Here is an 11231-nt window from a genome sequence, read left to right as displayed (position 1 = left end):
CAAGGAAGAAAACCTGTCATTTTTGCCTGGTCTGGCCTACGTGTGACTCCAGATCCACGGCAACATGCTTGACTCTTAATTGCCCTCTAGGAAATTAGGGATGGCCAATAAATGCTGGCCTAGCCACTGAGGCTTACTTCCTGTGAAGGAATATTAAAATAAAATAAGGAATAGGAACAATTGACTATTCATGCCATTGAGCCTTTGCCTTTTAATAAGGTCATAGCTGATTTGATTATTTCTTGAACTTCACATTCCTGCCGGCCTCTCTTTCTCACCTTCCCATAAGCCTTGACACTTTTTTTTTGTAAACCAAAAGTCTATTGAACCTGATCCTGAAAATAATCGCTGCTTTTCAGGTAGAATAATTATCCTCTGAAAGAAAGGATTCCATCTCATGCCTCTCTTAAATGGGAGATTGCTTGGATTGAAACAGTCTCCCCTAAGTTATCTCCCATGAGGCAGAATATTCTCTTGGATTCTATTTTGCCAAGCACCTTTTATGCTTCAATGAGATCACCTCCTCATTCTTTTGAATTCCACTAGGTATGCATCCAGGCTGCTCAACATATCCTCATAAGACACGCCTGCCATTCCACCCCAGCCTGTAAAACCACCTTTGTACTGCTTTTAATGCAATTCTGTCCTTCCTAAAGGAGATGAAAATTATATGCAGCATTCTGGGTACAGTCTCATTATGCTGTAAACAGTTGTAGTATCTGGCAAGATTTTGCTAATTTAATGTTCCCTTACACTATTTTCTCCCTTTCAATAAAGGCCAATATTCTTTTTGCTATCATAATTAATTCCTGTGCTTGCATATTGGCATTCTTTTTGTTACTTGATTTCAAGTAATTGAACAAAATAATTTGGAGAGCAATAAGAATGAACTGCATGACATTGATTGGCGCCGCATATACCAAAATGGGTTAAGGTAGCAGATTTCTTTATCTGGAGAACATTTATAGCAGTCTGGCAGTGTTTATGAATTTTTTTTTTAGTTCCAGCGGAAAAATAGCATGATATATTGAACAACCTCGCTTGACAAGACCTTTTACAATTCAGTGTAGAGATTGAAACTTGTCATTTCAAAATTGCAATTCCATGGCAGTGTTTGACCTCATGATAGGTTAAATTTCATCCAAAGCATGGATAAAGATTTCAGAAATGCCATAAATCCTTTCTGACATATGTTAAATTGGTCATGAAGCAAGAAATCAAAATATGGAAGAAATTTTTAAAAATGATAAAACTTATGCAGCAGCCATTTGTTTTGCATTTTATATGCAATGTGCCAAGTTGGATCTGGGATAAGGTGGAAGGAGGAGAAATGTGGAAGCTGGTGAAATCCACATTAATCCCTTGTGGTTGGAGGGTCCCAAGGCGGAAGATGAGGTGTTCTTCCTCCAGGTGTCGGGTGGTTAGGGTTTGATGATGGAGCCCATGGACCTGCATGTCCTTGGAGGAGGGAGTTCGTGTTCAGCTACGTGGTGGTGTGGTTGCTTCGTATGTTGCCCCAGAGATGTTCTCTGAAGCGTTATGCAAAGTAGATATCTTGTGTCCCCAGTGTAAAGGAGACTGCATCAGGAGCAACAGATACAGTAAATGACATGTGGAGGTCCTTTGGGGCCTTGGATGGAGGTGAGGGGGGGGGATATAGACACAGGTTTTGCAATTTTTGTGATGGCAGGGCGGATGAGTTGGTGGGGGACATGGACCTGACGAGAGACATGGAGAGAATGGCCTTTATAGTCCTCAGCTTGCACCCCACTAACCTCCAGATACGTCGCAACATCCACCAACACTTCCACCACCTACTAACAGATCCCATCACCAGAGACATATTTCCCTCTCCACTCCTATCTGCGTTTCATAAAGGCCATTCCCTCTGCAACTCTTGTGAGGTTCATGCTGCTGTTTCCACTACATTGGGGAGACAAGACGCCTACTTGCAGAACACATCTCCGGAACACACAGACTAAGCAACCCCACCGCCCAGTGGCTGAACATGTTAACGCCCCCTTCCACTCCGCCAAGGTCATGCAGATCCTGGGCTGCCTCCATAGTCAAACACTTACCACCCGATTCCTGGAGGAAACATCTCACCTTCCGCCTTGGGACCCTACAACCACATGGGATTAATGTGGATTTCACCAGTTTCCTCACTTTCCCCTCCCCCCACCTTTATTCCAGATCCAACCTTCCAATTTGGCATCGCCCACACGACCTGTTCTACCTGTCTATCTCCCTTCCCACCTATCTGCATTCATGGGAGTATACTAATAATTGAAGGCTCTTGTGACATGGTGGTAATATCCCTATCTTTTGGTTGAAGGGTTCAGGTTCCACCTGCTCCAGATGTGTCATAATGTATCTGAATGGGTTGAATAAAAATATCCATACCAGTAACTGATTTGAGATTTGCTAAAGCTAGTAGACGTTCACAGTCATACTTCATATCAAAATAATATATTGTCCATTATTACAGTAGCGCCTCGGCATACGAACGACCCCATTCACGAACAAATTGGTTCATGAACAGGATTGTATGTAAGGTACGAACGCAAAAAGCCCGTGTGCGACCACGTGGTTTCATTGTTCTGCTTTGCTACGCGCTTGTTCAACGCAAAAGCTCTCTGGCCCCGCATGATCTCATTCAGTTCATCTTTGGCGCGTGCGCTGTGAACAGCGTTCGTTGCTATGTCCAAGCATTCTTATGCTATCCGAACAATGGGAAAAATTGATTCAGTTCGCGAACTTTTTGGTTCGCGAACTGGGTCCCGGAACGTATTAAGTTCATAAATTGAGGTGCTACTGTACTTTTTTTTTAAAAAAAAAGCAAACTTCTCTTAACATCGCCATGGGACATTGGTTCTTGTATTAAAATTTCAGTGTTCAGCATTGTGAAATGAGCAAGATCAAAAGTACGGTTGTGGCTCTAAGTTCCAACTCACTTTGTTAAGGCTTCCTTTTTTTTTAGCGATACTAAATCTTTCAGTTTGACTACCAAAACTGATACCAAGGAGGAAGTGACAAAAGAAGAGTTTTGTCTCATTATTTTCTTCAAGGTACATTAATGAAGGGCCATTTAATACAACAAAATATTTCTGTAACAGGAAAAACTACATGTACTGTTAAATCGTTGGTGCTTCTGCCTCTAATTTTCTATATTTGAGGTGGATTCTATTGGACAGATAGTAACAAATATAGTTGTACACCCACAATCTCGTGTAACAAATATGATCATAAGTTCCATTATTACTGAAAGTTCTTCTTCTGGTACAGTTTCATAATGAACTTTCTGTGCAGCCTTGCAATTATTTAATTTGTTCAGTTGAATAGCAGTTGTTTTTTTTAAACTTCCATTGTTCATATTTAAGAGTGCTTTTCTTTTACCAATGTTTTTCAAAGTACTTGCCTGTTTGAGCTTGGAATTACCAATGTACCACTCTATCAATGTACATTAGATCATCAGTGAAGTGATGGAGGATGTCATCAACTATGTGATCAAGCTGCACCTTCTTGCTCAGCAATAACCTGTTCATTGACACCCAGTTTGGGTTCTGCCAAGACCACTCAGCTCCTGACCTCATCACAGCTCTGGTTCAAACATGATACCAGCTGAATTCCACAAGTGAGTTGGGAGTGACAGCCCTTGACATCAAGGCTGCAGTTGAGTAAGCATGGCATCAAGGAATTCAAGCAAGGCTGGAATCGATGGAAATTGGGGCCAACACTGTACTTGTTGGAGTTGTACCTAGCACACAAATGGTAGCAATTGTTGGCGGTCAGTCAACTCAGTACCAAGGCATCTCTGCAGGATTTCCTCAAGGTAATGTCCTAGGCCCAACTATCTTCAGCTGTTTCATCAATGACCTTCCCTCCATCATGAGGTCAGAAGTGGGGATGTTTGCTCTTGATTGCATCATGTTCAACACCGTTTATGACTCCTTAGATACTGAAATAATCCATGTTCAAAAGCAACAAGATCTGAACAATATACAGGCTCTGACTGACAAGTGGCAAGTTACGCGAGTTCTACACAAATGTTACGATGATCAGCTCCAATAAGACCTAATCACCATTCCTTAGCATTCCATGGCATTAACATCACTGAATTCCCCCACCATTAATGTCCTGGGTCTTATTATTGACTTAACTAGATTTGCCATGGCATTCAGAACAGGTCAGAGGCTAGGAATACTGCATCAAGTAACTCCCTGCCTGACTCCTCAAAGCTTGTCTGCCATCTACAGGGCACAAGTCAAGAGTGTGATGGAATACTCCCCACTTACCTGGATGGGGTCAGCTCCAGCAGCACTCTTGGAGCTTGACAACCTCCAAGACAAAGCAGTCTGCTTGATTGGCACTGCATCCACTCTCCCCACCACTGATGCTCAGTAGTAACAGTGTATACTATCTACAAGATGCACTGCAGAAATTGACCAAATATCTTCAGATAGCACCTTCCACATCCATGATCATTTCCATCTAGAAGCATAAGGGCAACAGACACATGGGAACACCACCACCTGCATGTTCCCCTCTAAGCCAAACACAATTCTGACTTGGAAATATATTGCTATTCTTTCACTGTCGCTGGGTCAAAATCTTGAAATTCCCTCCCTATTGGAACAACCTACATCACCGATGGACTGCATCGGTTTAAGGAGGCAACTCATCACTACCTTCTGAAGGGTAATTAAGGACCAGCAATAAATGCTGGCCAGCCGGTGACTCCCTCTTCTCTCAAGCGAATAATAAGAAACTGGGAGACTGCAGTAATGTCACTCCAATCTGTCATTCCAGAGAACTAGGTGAATGATCTGAAGATGTGTTATGAATTGAACATCTGGAATAAAATGCAAGGTTCAGTAATGATTATGAAGTGACTGATAGGTTTTCGTAATCTGTCTGGTTCACTAAGGATCGAGAACAAATGCTGGCCTTATAATGGGGATGCCCATTTCCTATGAAAGATTAAAAACAATGTTCTAATGTTTTTTGATCAAGTCTAGCACACCAACGACATCAATGATTCTTAACCGTGAAACATCACGACAAACCATTTAATTCTGTTAAATTTCTCCAAAAATAACAAAAGGGGACAGACCACCTGCCTCGGATCCTGGCAATGGGAATGACAATGGTTGGCTGTTTCCACTTCTTGTCTTCCCTCGACTGATGAATGCAGTTCTTCCATGTTGAACACCACTTGGGAGATGCACCAACAGCAGCACAGAATATACTTTGGGTGAATATTTTAATAGCTGTTTTCAAAAGTGGCTCAATAATGCTATACTGACACAACGAGCCCTGAACTGGGTATGGGCAAGTCGTTCGAGAACCACTAAAAGAGGAAAACCGACTTGACCTCATGCTTGCCAATCTACATGTCTCAGATGTTGTATCTCATTCACGTGGTTGACTGCTGAATTGGGTGTGCATTAAGTCTCTGGCTGTGATACTGAGGAGAGACTTAATTGTATTGTGTCCCAGTACTGCCCTGTGCAAAAATGAGAGATTTACAATAGACCAAGCAGCTTGTAACTCGTCATCCATAAAGGACTGTGCATCAGTAGCAAAAATGTATTTCCATCCAAACCTTCAATCATAGCTCAAAGTATGTTTTCGCTCTACCATTGCCATCAAATCGGGTATCAAGAAAACTTCATTAAATTTGAAACACTAACTCTATTTGTCTCTGCATGTGCTTCCAGATCTGCTGAGTTCTTCAACATTGTTTTTAAGTAAGAAACAAACCCTGGTTCAGTCAATTAAGAACATGTCACCAGCATTCTAAAAAAGAGATCTGTATTGAATTTGCTTACGTACATGCTGAAGTGCAAAGTACTTGCTGTACTCAAGGCCAGGCAATCCTGCAATCATTGGATGTTCACTGAATTCTGCAGTGATCCTACATCTTGTCATGAATGGTGGTGGACAGTTTTCAAAAAATAAACAGGAAGCTACAGAAACGTTCCCCTTCCCAACATTTTAAAACAGAATTTGCTGCAATCTTCAACCAGAAATACTGAAAAAATAGTCCATCTGTCTTTCCCTGAAGCATCTAGCATCACATGCCAATTTTCAATCAATTTGATTCCATGTGATATCAAGAAAAGGCTGATAGTACTGAATACAGCACAGGCATATGGGCTGTAACAGCACCTCCAATAATACGTTGCAAGACCTGTTCTCTAAAACCACCACCATACTAGCCAAACTGATTCTTTACACTGCAACAGTGCCATTCACATGAAAATGTGGGGATTTGTGTCAGTATCTCTTGTCTCCAAAAATCAGGAAAATGCAACTTGCCCAGTAATATCCTCATTAGTCTACTGTCGATCATTTAGCGAAATGCTGCAAGGTGTCATTGACTCATTAATATGATTGCTTTGGATTCCAGCAGATCAAATATCTTAACTTCCAGGGGTGAGGTGAGGCAAGCATGACGGTTGCTGATAACAAAGTATCAGATCACCAAATGTAGCATCAAGGGAACTTACAAAATTTTAAGTATTTGAGAATTCAGAAATGGACATGTCTCCACTGGTTGTAGTTGTATATTGCAGAAAGGAAGATGGTGGTGGTGGTTGTTGTTGTTAGAAGTCAGTTATCTCAGCCCCAGGACATTGCTGCAGGCATTCCTCAGAATAGACCGAGACCCAACTATCTTCAATTGCCTCATCATGATCTCCATTTATAAGACCAGAATTAGGAGTTAGCATCAATTGCCCAGGTCTTCTAGAATGCAGTCACTGACCACTCAACAGTGTCCAGGCTTGGGTTGTTAAGTGGTAAGTAATATTTGGACCATCTTCAAGAGAAAATTTGGACATTTCCCCATGACATTCAATTACATTATCATCATTGAATTCTGGCCTGTATTAGCAACCTGGAGATAATTGTTGATCAAAAACTGAAATGGATGAGCCACATGAATGCTGCAGTTGTAAGAGCAGGTTTGAGCTTGGGGCTTCTGTGGTGAGTAAACTCGCCTAACCCCCCAAAGACCCTGTCTATCACTTGCAAGTCAAGAGTGGAATACTACCCACTTGCTCAGATGATTGCAGCTCCAATAGCATTCGAGAAGCTTGACGCCATCCAGGACAAAGCAACCCACTTAATAGGCACTCCAATCACTGTCAAAGCCACACTGAGGCAGCAATGTGTGTTGTTCAGTTAGCTCGTTTGACTGGATAGCTGGTTTGCAATGTAGAATGATAGCAACAACATTGTTTCACTTCCACAATTGCTGAGGTTACCATGTAGGACTCTCCTTCTCAATCTTTCCCCTTGTCCGAGGCATGGTGACCCTCTGGTTAAACCACCCTGGTTGTCTCTATTTAATGAGAGAGTAGCCCTATGATCTGGTAAGAATCTGGTGACAACCTTTTTATGATCTCAGTGGATGGTCATATTGAACAAGACAGTTTTAAGTTATTGCAGTTCATTTTCATGGTTATTCACTGAAACATGCTCACGGAAAATTGCAGATATTTTTAAACAGAACATTAGGTTTATTACATGAAAGAAAACCAACCAATATTAGTTTTGATATTTGTGTTAAAGACCTTTCTAAGTTTCAACTTGATTCCCAACAGCATCTGTTACGGAGACTCCAGTCCAGAGAAATTACACCCCATCTCAAAAGTCTTTAGATTTGATCATAACTGACTCTTTCCAGCTCTTCCCTGTGAACTGTGGAGATAATTTGATTTCTAAGTCTGCAGACATGAAATTCTCACCAATCTGAGAGCCTAAACCTTCTCCGTTTCAGTAACTAAAGATTTCCATACAAACTCTTATGGCCTGGAGACTACATTGATGATGAGGACTGGCTTCCCTTGAGTCAAACTGGAAAAGTACTTACTAGGAGAGGAATTAAGATTTCCTTCTGAACTCAACTCTGTTTTCAGTTCAGTTCAGAAATTACTAGCTCGTGGAATTGATGTCATAAACCCAACATGTGAAAATATCTTTCCATTAGATTATTGAAGTATGATTTCAACATGCTTTGAGCAATTCTCATTCCTGATTCCTCGTTCCTGATGAAGGGATTCTGCCTGAAACATCAAATTTTTTTTTTTTTTTGCTCCTCGGATGCTGCCTGACCTCACCAGCAACACACATTTTTGACTGTGCTTTGAGCAATGTTGAATTTAAGTTGTCGATTTAAAAAAAAAATAAATCATCTTCGTTTGGTTGCATCAATCTTCGTATCTTGTTAAACTTATCCAAATTCCAAACATGATAATATATTACACACCTTTAATCACAATACCATTCACAATGTGCATTGCAGGAACTCACCAAGGCCACTTTGGCAACACCTTCCAAATCCATGACTTCAACAACTCAGAAGAATAAGGATGATAGATACATGCAAACACCATTGCATTAAATTTCCCACCAAATTGTTCAGTGTCCTGACTTGGAATCACAGCACTGTTGCTTGGTCAAAACCCTGAAACTCATTCCCAAACAGCACTGTAAAAGTTCCTACAGCACATAGATTGCAATGATTCAAGAAGGTGGCTGACCTTGCTGGTGATTCTTACATGCCATAAATGGGAAATGAAATCTGAATTTAACTTTTTGACTGAAGATGTTTATATTTGGGTAATGTGGGGAAAAAAATGAGTTATATTGATTGGAAAAATGAAAACAACAAAATATTTGATCAGTGTCTTAGTTCTGTGTCAGATCTAAGTTTGTGATGCTACAATCCATCAGTATCTGATTTTCTGATATTTCCACAGCTTTGTCATGTTCTATTTAAATCACAAACACTATTACTATGTTTTTCTATCTTTGATACTCATCAGTAGGATTTTTGCTTTGGATCCAGGAGAATTGAAGTATAGAAGTGCATGGGAGGTAATGTTTCTATGGCAATCAGATTGCCATTTGAGTAAGTTAGTATTAAAGTTTCCTTTAGTGTCTGAAAAACTGAGTCTTGCACTAAATTAACATTCCATTTAAAAAAAAAGATATAGTCTGTACCAACAATCACAGTTCATGCTTTAATTCCAGAAGGAGTGCTGCAAATACTGTGATTGCAATCATAAAGGATGAAAATAGACCGTGCTGGGAAAATGCAATGGTTCTAGCAGCATCTGTAGAGAAGAAAACCAGTTAATGTTTCAAGTCCAGTGACCCCTAATCTTCTCCAGCACATTCTGTTTTTGTTTCCACATCCACAATTCTTTGTTCTATTTTAGCAATCATTCAGGAACTTGTCCCTTTTTTCCCTCTAGTCAAACTCCCCATCCCTACAATCTTCAGTCTCCTCTTTGAAAACAGTCAGGTTAAAGCAATGGGTTTGAAGGCCACCTGGGTTTTCCAACACAAATTTGGAATCCATTAAATACGTGGCTAGTTGTTTTGTCGCTCTTGTGGCAGAGCAGTAGTGTCTCTACCTCCTGAGTAAGAAGATTTAGGTTTAACTAACACCTGTCACAGAAGTGTAGAAACTGGTTGATTGGAAGATACATTGCTTAGACAAGGAACTAGAGCAGTGATTCTCAACGCGGGCGGAAGCGCCCCCTGAGGGGTGTTTTCCTTCCTTCGGTGAGCGTTGAAGTCAAAGGGGGCACTGAATCTCTTTGTAGAGTGCTTTTCAATCACTTGGAAGACTGTCGTGTCCTCGAAGTACATTGCTGTGTGCAGATGGATAGTCGCATATCACGAGTCTGTTACTTTCCCTGCACCCATGGAGGCGTGCGCTCTGGTTGCTGCGCTATTATTGATAGTCTTCTCTGTGAATGGCAAACCATTTGAACTTGCTCGCAGTTGGCACTGATTCTACTGCTGAGATCAATATCACCTAACTCGTATCGCTTCTAAGAAGACAAAACACAGCTTTTCAACTGTTCTACCGGGTGGCAGAATGAATGCACATTTCAGCTAATTAGCCAATCAAATTTTGCCACTTGTCTGAGCGTCTTAAAATTATCGTGATTAGGTAATACCTATGATTCTATCAGGGTATTTGAGCAACAGTGTAAAAATTGCCTCATCGAGTAAGAAAAAGTGCAGACAGCATAGCATGGACTATTTGCGATTATGGCTATATTCCATCTCCATCTAATAAGCAGTTACCACTGTGCTTGCTCTGTGATCAAAGTTTTTCCAACGAGGCCATGAAGCCTTCCTGTCTTATTAAACAGTTTGGAAAAGAAACACAGTGACAAAAAGGACAAAGATTTGGCATATTTTCAAATATTGAATTTATTCTTTAATCAGTGACCAACAATTTCCACTGCTTTTTCAAAGATGGGAGCCACAAATGTGGATGGCCTTGTGGCATCATACAACACAGCAAAGCGAATTGCAAAATCTGGAAAACCTCATTCTGTGGGTGAATCGCTGGTGTTTCCAGCGATTGCCGAAGTATTATCAACCATGCTACATCAGGAACTATCAATGACTATAAAGCGTATTCCTCTTAGCAATGATTCTGTGAGAAGGCGCATCGATGAAATGGCCTCAAATGTTGTGGATAAATTATGTTCCCTTTTGATATCGGAAGAAATCTCCTTACAAATCGACGAAAGTACTATTTGCAGAAATTAAACTTTACTTTGGGGTATGTATGTTTCATCGACAAAAATAAAATACGGGAAAAACTACTTTTTGCTCTGGATCTACCGACCGTCTTACCCTTGGTATCTATCATTGACTGCGTCGAGGATTATTTTGATAAAAAGTCTGTTCCCCTCAAAAACATTGTTGCTTGTGCTACGGATGGTGCGCGTGCTATGACTGGCCAACATCGGGGATTTGTCGCATTATTAAAGAGAAATGCCACATGTTTTCACAGTACACTGCATTATCCATCGGCAGCATCTGGCTGCAAAGAAACTTAGTGAAGCCCTCAACTGTTCTGTACAAGTGGTGATAGATGTGGTAAATTATATAAAGAGACATGCTCTGAATGAACGACTTCTCCGCCAACTCTGTAAAGATAATGAAGATGAATTTCTGTTATTGCTGCTACACACAGGTATGATGGCTCTCGAAAGGAAAATGCCTCCATCATTTCCATGAACTGTTCGATTCTGTCATCGAATTCCTACACAGAAATAATGAAAGCCGAAACCGTAAAACAGGACTCTGTGCATATCTCGCGGATATATTCGATCAAGTGCAATTCGCTGATCATGCAGCTACAAGGAGGTAATGTGAGTTTCATTAAAAGCAAGGAATGCTGTTACATCGTT

The 11231-nt window shown here is 40.8% G+C and overlaps 1 pseudogene; it reads left to right on the top strand.

The window, feature by feature from the left end:
• The first annotated feature begins 8763 nt into the window (after positions 1–8763).
• On the top strand, positions 8764–10877 carry LOC148145811 (zinc finger BED domain-containing protein 5-like; annotated as a pseudogene).
• The last annotated feature ends 354 nt before the right edge of the window (positions 10878–11231 follow it).

Source organism: Chiloscyllium plagiosum, unplaced genomic scaffold, assembly GCF_037043375.1.
Source record: "Chiloscyllium plagiosum isolate Xiang-an unplaced genomic scaffold, Cpla_swu_hap1 HiC_scaffold_23, whole genome shotgun sequence".
Lineage (NCBI taxonomy): Eukaryota > Metazoa > Chordata > Chondrichthyes > Orectolobiformes > Hemiscylliidae > Chiloscyllium > Chiloscyllium plagiosum.
The sequence above is the reverse complement of the archived record's forward strand: the minus strand, read 5'-3'. Positions and strand labels throughout refer to the sequence as shown.